A 10,318-nucleotide genomic window follows, 5' to 3' on the forward strand; every position below is an offset into this window, starting at 1 on the left:
GACAATGGTCTACCAAGCAGGAACGAATATCGATCAAAGAAGTGGGGTTTTTACCCTTGATATAAATATTTTTGGTCTGTTAGGTTTACTCAGATCTGGTTTAAAGTTATTTCACAAATGGCTGGAATCCCGGGGGGCCACTTCCATTCACAAGTGGATACCATGCGCTACCATGGGGTCTCGAAAAGCACCCTAAACACGTAATTTCCATATTCTGAAAATGCACCCCTTAACAAGTATTGGTGTGTGAAACCCTACCCTTAACAAGTATTGGAAATAAAACGATATTCTTGGCAAATGTTACCTGAAATGAGCCCCTAAACAAGTACAGGAATCTTTTATTGTTACGGGTCCTTCGGTCGTCGGCTTTACCTTATTTGGTTTAGTACGACCCCACCTTATACACCTCGCGCAAATCGGACTCTAAACATGAAGTATTGCGGCAAAATGACATCCTTTATAAAACATTTATGTTTGTTTTATCATCCCCGCAAATTCGACCCTAAACAATATTTCATTTTTTTAATAGATTTGACAATAAGGACCAACTGACTGAACCATAATAAAACAATGGAAATTCCACATGTTCAGGGAGGAATTACCCGGTAATCGTTGTATCACTTGACAAAGAGGAGAAAATTGGAATATTCATATTTCATATGAGAAAATACAAACGAAATAGAGAGTAGATGACGTCATATTCTCTCGATGCGCATACCAGCCAGGATTGTGCATATAACTGTTTTGTTTAATTAAGCGAAACTTTAAAATGTCATAACTTTCTTATTTTACATTCGATTTTGATGATATTTTCAGAGTTATGCTTGATGGATTTTTCTCTCTTTATTCAAATAAACTTTTTGTGGGGTGGATTTGTCCTTTAAAAAGACTGTATCAACGTTTAAACATGGAAAGAATCTTCAGGATATTACAAACATATAATTTTACAGGATTACTTCTAAGTGTAAACTTTTTGTACGTACTGTATTTATTAAGGCATCCCATTATGTTACTATTCATGTATATACCTATTTATTATCATCATATTCTGACCCTATGGAAGAACCAAGCTGCTCAGCAAACAGCTTTGTAAATTGGGCAAACCAATTAAACCAACAGTATCGTTGTGTCATGATTTATTAAATATAATTAACAAACCTTGCATATCATATCGGCCAATTCTGATAAATGCATCGTCCAGTCTACATTTCTTCTCGTAATTACTGCATTCCTGTTCGTTCAACCAGTCCATGATCATTGTAAATATATCAAAACTGACACCGTCGGTCTCTTCCAAGATGCCATCAATTTCATATGGCTTAGTGTTCTCCTTGGCCACTTTCATACAATGTCTACGTATCAGCTTCTTGGCGACATTGTACCTAACAGTTGCTTTGACTGGTTGAATGAGTGAATCGGGTACTTGCGTTTGGAAAGGATTTAAAACATAATAAATATACATCTTTGATGTCATAATGCATGAAACGTCTTTAGATAACAACAAATAGAAATAAACTTGCGTTCTCTTTGTATTAGATGGTCAAGGGTTTTGGAAATGCTGGAGCAGAATATTTTTCTAAATTTGTTTGACTTTTCAAACAAATGCATTTTGTTTCCGAAAAAAAGACAGAGATGACAAGATTTTCAGAGCATCAAAACGTTGAATGATATTATAATAGCGTAATTAGCTCAACATACATCAATTATTTTAGTGTAAGTTAGTTTATTTGATTTTTTTATTGTTGAACGAATTAAATATTTATACAATAAAAGCCTTATTAACTGTCATACTTACTTAAGAAGAAGGTCCTGTCTACAGATCCACATTTGGTTTTCTCCAGGGCTAAGCTTAGTAAAACAAAAGGATTAGCTTCCAATTGTCCCTTACTCCACTCCATCACATCATTTACTGCAGATTGTATAACATCTACCATTTTCACTGCATCACTTAAAGCCGATGAGACGTGACCTGGAATCAGCTCAGCCAAAAAGTCTTTAACCCGTCCGCGATCATTGATATGCCACAGAATATGCTCAAAATGTTCCTTTTCTACCAAATTGAACGTAGTTTTTCTCTCTTCTGATAAATGAAATAAACAATCAAGTGAACGACGTGAATAACAAGTAAAACAAATTACCTGCATGAAATAAAAAGTAAAGTGAAATGGTACCTGACATGGGTCATAGCAAAATATCGTCTGAATTAGGGTTGTGATGTCTACTGTGCGTGTGTTATTTACAAAGTAAAACGTATTAAAAGCGAAGGGGGTGCACTCAGAAAATCGAAGTAAAATGTGTGCAGTTGAACAGAACTAATGAACAATACAAGGTTGAAGAAAATGGCTTGATTTCAGGTAAAACAAAATGTATGTTTTACAAAATGGAGTAGAAATACATGTATGGGACGGATGGACGGCAAAAAGCTTTTGGTCAGGTATATATTTCACTTTACTAGTTATTTCTGTTGAGTATGATCTTTTGTTATTCCGTGTAATTACCATAAGATTTCTCACATTTGTTTTAGTAAGTTTGCTTTAATTTGCTATTAAATTACCAAATTATGTTCGTTCTGTTGCTTATTTTTATGATTTGCTTTATATGTTTTGTTTAGCAAATAAAAACTGAAGAAGACCAGGGTCGAAAGCTTTACAACATAGTGTATACTTTGCTTTGGCCTGATTCTACTCTACTCTAATTCACACATATTATCTTATAAACAAAGATAAAAGCGATTGGTACATTTTATTCACGCCTCTCTCGCTCTCTCAATTATTACCATAGAGACATGTCCACATTCGTTGATATTTTTCCTTGTCGGGGTCGAATGCATTCGCAAGAGCATCTACCAAATTTTTAGCTTCATTTGGAGAATCATTCATATCCTTCCAGGTACACAGCTTTTCGTATATCTTATGCTTTGATAAACGTTCTGTAAAACTGTCAATATTCAATGTTCCGAGTAATCTCACAGCATCATCTTCATTCAAAAGCTCAATCAAAGACCAAAGTTCGAAGAAAGAGACCTTCCCTGAAAAGTAAATAGGAACAGTGTAGTTATTTTCAGTTTAAAGGTATGTTATGAGAATTGGTCGTCAAAATTAAATGAATGGAACAGATTTAAGCAGGCATACAAGTGAGTTGATGTAATTTGGCTCCGGCCTTATTTCAATGGGTTAGTAAGAAATTCAAGACACACCCATGTCGAGAAAATACTTTTGGAAGTAAAGAGTTATGAGAACTAAAAATGTAGGAAGTTGCAAATGCTTATTGCGCAAGGAGTTATTTATAATGAACTTCAAAGTTTCCAACTTTTTTTTTTATTTCATAATTTTTTTTATTATTTATTTCCGACTAGATTGAACATTCTAGAAATAATACCGTCATGTTAGAAAATCGTGTCGAAAGAATGAAATGATAAGAAAAATTAAATTAATTTTGTTGATTCAAATGAAAAACAAATAGATAAACAGATTTCAATGGATATCTCATCGTGAGGGAACAAGCCCAATACAATGCGGGCTGATTTATATTTGTCACATAGATCTACACAGAATTCTCTTTTTTCTGATACGTTTCTCAGCACAGAATACATAACGTATATAAAATATGGAGGGCAGATACCTGTTAGTTCCAATTGTTGAGAGACTAACGGCGACAACTCTTGATCATCACTAATTTCTGTAAACATGGCAAATAAACGTGGTGAAAATATGTAAAGTCAATAAAATAAATATTGTCTACACAGTCTGCTCATCCTTTTTAGATTGTGTATTGGTCATGGCTTTCACTATACACATGCTATTAGGCAAGTCTCACATTTAACAAGAAAATTATCTCAATAACTTGATATGGCTTTGTTGTTTGTGGCTCTCACGTGTCTAAAGGGGACAATCTTTCTTATAGACTCTTGTCCTTTTACAATAATGATTCTAAGTGGAAGAAGAAGAAAAGAGGGAGATAACGGACAAGGGGAGAAGAAAAAAGTGAAAGAGAATGAGAACGGGAAGAAGAAGAAGGATGAGGAGGAATTCCTCTTAAGAGGAGAAGTGGAAGAAGTAAAAGAAGAAAAGAAGAGGGAAGAAGAAAAGAAGAGAAAAAAATGACGAGAAGTAGCATGTTAAGAAGCAGGAAATAGAGCATGACTGATAACTAATAAAATCTACTTACGCGAGCATTCTATATTTCTTGTCCTTCCTCTGTGTTTTCTTCTGAGTACAAAAACAACCATAATTACAACTGCAAAACAGATGACAACCATAACTGGCACCACTGGAATAGAGTGAATAAATAAATTGTGAGAAGGGTTTTTTTTTAAATAAAGAGTGACTTTTCCTTTGCTGAGAAAATGAAAAAATATAATTTTGCTATCTCACACGCCTTATCGTGGTATGCAAGCAATTGAGCAGTGTATGAGAGCGGTATAAGTGATGTTATTGCAATATACATGTATTAATAGTAATATATCTGTGGCCATATAAAGCTGTGGTTTTAGAGGCTGGGACGAAACGGAGTTTTGGCAACAAGACGCAGAATGCTCACAAGAACATAGAAAATGTATTGTCAAGTGCTCTTCATGACAATGGGCAACCAAGAAGTCTTTGTCGAAAATTGTGAATGAAATCAACAGTTTTGTCTTGGACGACATATTTCCATTTCCTTGTCAGCTCAGAAAATTTAGGACGATCTACAGCTTTTTATTTTGATTCGCTAGAAATACAAAAGAAATATTTGAGAAGCGGTCAATTCATTTTGCGCCTTTCCTTGACACATCGTGAAATTGAGCATTTCTGCGTAAACCGATTTCTGCGAGCTTTACAAAAATAGATAGTGCTCACTCAAGTGTAATATTCTGTCAGAATTTTTATTTTCATTTGAAAGATGAGACCCAAACCAAAGAACACGTGAAAAAATATTCCCATATTGCATATTTTTCAATTCAAGTGACTTGTTCAAAGTGTGAATTTTTATTGATACGCACTGTATAAGGAAAATGCTCTCAGCATTCATCAGAACGTTCTGTTACCTGATGGCGGTGCTCTAAGTAATGCGGTTTCTACGATATTGAATTTCTCAAAGATTTTCTTCCGTGTACCGGGCAATCGGACATTAAACCTTTACGAAATGTTTATCGTAAATAGTCCCGTCACTACTTGAAAGTATTAATAAGCATTTGCATAAGGCATATTAACACTAGGCAAATGACACTTTAAAATGGCCGTACAAGGAAATATGGTATATTTTACCAATTATAATGATAGATATGCCTATATTGTTGATTGACGGAGTTGTTGGTCTCGATGTGGTGTTAGCATACAGATTAGATAGCATTACAGAGACAGTTGCAGTTCTTTGATCCTGAGATCCAGGAATATTGAAGGCTACACATGTATAAGGTGTACTACTGGGTTTAGCTTCAGTGGAGATTGATTTGCTCTTTGTTCCATCTGAATTTATCCATTCCTTTGTATCCTTAGTCACATACTTCTGAGATCCATGTAGGAAGAAGAGATCCAAATTGGGAAAATAATTCATGACTGTACATGTGACATTAACTGCATTGGATGTAGAAATGGTACAGCTCTGTCCCTGGTATTCCTTGCACTCGTCTAGGACAGGATAGGGTTCCTTTGGTGACGCTTTTGAAATTAGAAGATAAAAGACAGTTATGGAAAATAACACTGGATGAGGTATTAAACAACGATAATTCAATCAGCATACGCATCTGGCCTGTATTTATCCTTTTCAAAAACATTCTCCTCTATTATCAAACATTTACTCCGAAAAAAATTACCGCATGAGTTGAAATATAAATTTGAAAGTCACAATAGTACAGTCCAAGTTACAGGTTTTTGTTTGTAATCACATCGGCGGATCCAGGGGGGTGCGCAGGGTGCGCGCGCCCCCCTGATATTTGAGCGGCGCCGAAGGCGCCGCTCAAAATAAAAATATAATAAAAGTAAAAGAAAGAAAAGGCGCCGCTTGAAAAAAAAAAAAAGAAAAAGGCGCCGCTTAAAAAAATATACACTGATATAACATTAGCAACAGTAAAGGAAAGACTATATCCCCAGCAAAGCGCAATCTTATCATCTTCCTTATCTTTTCTTTTAACTACCTTTTTCCCAACAACTTCGCCGGTAGCAGTGCCCTGCCTGCATATAACTGGCGCCAATCAAGAATAATCAGCGCCACCTTAATCTAAATCTGCGCCGGACAAGAATAATCAGCGCTATTAAATCGGCGCCAGTCAAGAACAATCGGCACTGCCAGAGTCTTAACCGGCGCCGATCAAGGATAATTAGCGCCACCTAAATCTAAATCGACGCTGGACAAGAATAATCGGCGCCATCTGGTTATAAAATAAATCGGCGCCGGTAAAGAAAAATCGGCGCTGCCTAAGTTCTTAACCGGCGCCGATTAAGAATAATCAGCGCCACCTATATCTAAATCGGGGCTGGTCAAGAATAATCAGCACCACCTGGTTAAAAATCGGCGCCAGTCAAGAATAATCGGCGCCTCCTGGTTCTAAATCGGCGCCAGTCGATAATGAATTGCCGCTGCCTGAATCTTACGTGACGTCGGTAAAATAATCAGCACTACTTGTTTAAATCGGCGCCGGTCAAGACAAATCGGCGCTTCCTTTGTCTTAACCGGCGCCACCTAAATTTAAATCGGCGCCGGTCAAGAATGATCAGCGGCCCTGATTCCAATAAATAGGCGCCGGTAGAATAATGAAGAAGGGCCTATTGCCAACCAAATCTAGATCGACGCCGGTCAAGAATGATCAGCGGCACCTAGTTATACATTTTATTGTTGAATGGTCATAACGAATAACAAAGCTTATCGCATGCCCTTACAGAGTGGACTTGTTCGGGACAGTCGCCCACAGATGTCATGAAATCTTTAATTTGTTATTCAAAAAATCCCAGAATCATTCAAAAGTGTAGAGCAAATCCTTTATTTTGATATTATTTTCCAATGCTTTAGTAAGAAAAAGTCAGTCACCTTTCTCCTTTACACATTCCACATCACATTGTGCAACCTCTTTGGCCTTTAGTGTAAGACAGCTACTATAGTGTTTTATAAAGATGATGCGATATTTTAGTCCAAAACTTTGCTAAAACCCGTTGCTTATACCGGGAGTGTATTACGCAACCAGACGTATATTCGTTAGACCTTAAACCACTAATATGATTTTCAATGTATAAATACAGTTTGTCAATACCTTTGTTTTAACGTTTAAATGTTTACGCCATAAAATTTGATTTATTTTCATCTTCCATGAAGTTAAAAGTTATTCATCTGATCACTCTGGAAGAAGTTTAAAACAAAGATAACGATACCTGTAAAACTGGAGAAATATTTACAAAGCTCTGTCTTGAAGGATCTCTTTCTGAATTCAGGTCATAAGCATTATATCCAGTTTCATCAAATAATTAGATAAAAATTAATCATCATTACAAATTGCATTAGATTTAGTGAAAAGCATCACAATAATATATATAAATACCAAATTCTGTATATAGGCCTATACCTCATGTACATGAAATTTGAATGACGATATATAAACCTGGATTGGTGATGTATTCCAAATGATTCATGATGTAGTATCATTGTATATGCAGAGGCGTCGATCCGGGGGGGGGCGATCGCCCCACCAATGAAAATATTGGGGGGCAAACATATCGTTTTGCCCTCCCCCAATAATTCCGCATGTGCAAAAATACAATAAGATGGTAATGTTACGCAGAAATCAGCAAGCGAGATTGAGCTACACTACTCGTTCTTTATTTGCTCAAATTGTCCGCTTTTCAGATTGGAATATAAAAATTTTCAGCTCGCGCTTCGCGCTCGCATCATTTCTGTAGCAAAACCCCATACTTTTCATGATTAAATAGGTGAATAGAATGTCCCGTTTTCAGTTCTGAACCTCAAAAGAACTCCCGCTTCGATTTGCAATAATCTTTTGTTGGATATAATCTTGTTCTTTTTTAAAAACGCCCAAGTTAAACTGTCATTTTTTTCAGATCGAAATATCAAAATATTAAGCTCGCCCCCCCAATCTGAAAAAAAGGATCGACGCACCTGTGTATATATATATTTATATATATATATATATATATATATATATATATATATATATATATATATATATATATATATATATATATATATAGTAACAAAATAGTATCTCAATTAATATACAAAAGATATGGCCTCATCGCAATAAAAGGGTTTGTACACGATTTTGAAATCGCACATAACATGCATAATTTGTGTTATATTTGCTTGACTTTCTTTCTTGAATAAGTTTTTCAATCTCTCTATATACATTGTATATGTTTTAGAAAGATTGATGTATATTTTTTGTTGTATAAGTGGACTTCAGGGAATGGTTGTATACAGGAAGGGGGGGGGGCAAATTCCCGATCAGCTGTTGTGAAAACACATTTTTCCTTAACATTTCATGAAAACTATGAAAAATGTGCAAATGTGAGATGTGCACCAAATACTTTTATAGCTTGGTCCGTTATTTTTTTTAAAAAAATATGTTTGAGTCTTAGCTCCCCCCCCCCCCCCCCGGAGATATTATCCTACACTTTGAAAGGAATATTTGACAGGGTCAGACTTTACCCCTTTTTCAATATTTTCTTTTATGGCGCCGGTGAAGTGCAAAAATATGTGCGCCGCTCGGCAGTGCGCACCCCCTTTCGCCAAAAGCTGGATCCGCCTATGTAATCACCTCTTATTCTATGCATGTATCTTTATGTGGAAATATGAGCCATGTGTTTGTTTTTAACTCACCAATTACTGTTATGTCCGTGAAATTATAAATCAAGACTCCCAAGTAGTTCGAAATTCTGCAGATGTATCGGCCTTGATCGGATATGGTAATGTTTTTGATAATCAAAGAGTAGTTGCTATTCATCTCACATGTCTTGTCAATAACACAAGACCCCGAGTCTTCCTCTCCTTCAACCCATGTTACTAGATTTGGAGATGTACTTGGGTTGTGGCCTTTCTTCCAAAAGACAGCGACAGGTTCTCCATGAAACTGACATTTCAAGTCAGCCATGTCTCCAAGTTTGAAGATTTTGTGAAGATCAGTATACACTGCGCCTTTTGGGACATCTCCAGTGATACCTGTTGAAACGAAAATATGTGAGTCCATATTGTAATTATCGGATATACTTAAGCACAAATTAAGCGCTTTTATATACTTTCAAAAACAAACATCCGAAGTTTTTAAAGTCTCGACCTTCTTACGCAATACTACAAAACTCTAATCATTACATACTTAAAAAAGAAAAAGAAATAGTTCCATATTCCAATGAAAAATAAATTACAATTTCCAATGGCTAGTACTTTAATTGAAGGAGGATTTGAATAATAGGATTTTACATAAAACAGAATATTGGGAGATGAATCAAATGCGAAGAATGTCATGAAGATGCTTCAGTAGAGACATAATTATGTGACATACAGCTCAATCAGCTTGGCCAATAGGGTGTTTTGTGTGCACTCTAGAAACATAAGCGCTAACTCAAAAAATTCATATACAGTGCATCCCATAAAAAACAGTTCGAAATTTACTGATGATTTATCATAACATAATCACAAATAAAGTAGAAAAATGACTCATTATTGTTAAACCTACACTTTCCTCTTTAAGTTGATATAAGAATCCTCATTCCCATGTCTAAAAATTTTAACATCTTCTCTTTTGATACCCCATTTAATTGTTCACCGAGAAATCGGATGATTGTGCCGAGGCCATTATTTTGTCTTATTGCAGCATTGCAGAAACTTCTACTTGGCATCAACTTATAAGAAATATAATATAATTTCAATGATTTTCATCGACTGTATGCCGGAACGACTACGTGCTCGTGAAACAACTGTTTTGAATACTCCAATTGGATCAGATGAAAGGGGTGCAAGAAATAAAGGGAAATGCATTTATCAAATTTATATTCCAACTTATTTACAGAATAACAATTACAGAAAAAGACTTTTAAGATTTTTTCCCTCCATTCATTAGTTTGCTTGCGAGTTTTCTTCCGTTTTCCGCCTTTCTCTCTCTCTCTCTCTGTCCGTTATTTCTTCAAACCGTTGGGGGTGAATGCACCCCCGTTCCTCAATCCCCCGTAAATAATAATTGTAGTTCAGCTTCTGATTGTAATGCCCGGTTATTACATTTGCTATATACTATGTGCATAGACCTACTACACATGTGTACAACAGTTTTCAGGACGGCGAATTTGACCAGTCCTGAGATTGAGATCATAAGTACATGTGTAGTAGGTCCATGGTAAATGTA

The sequence above is a fragment of the Lytechinus variegatus genome, chromosome 10, assembly GCF_018143015.1.
Source record: "Lytechinus variegatus isolate NC3 chromosome 10, Lvar_3.0, whole genome shotgun sequence".
NCBI lineage: Eukaryota > Metazoa > Echinodermata > Echinoidea > Temnopleuroida > Toxopneustidae > Lytechinus > Lytechinus variegatus.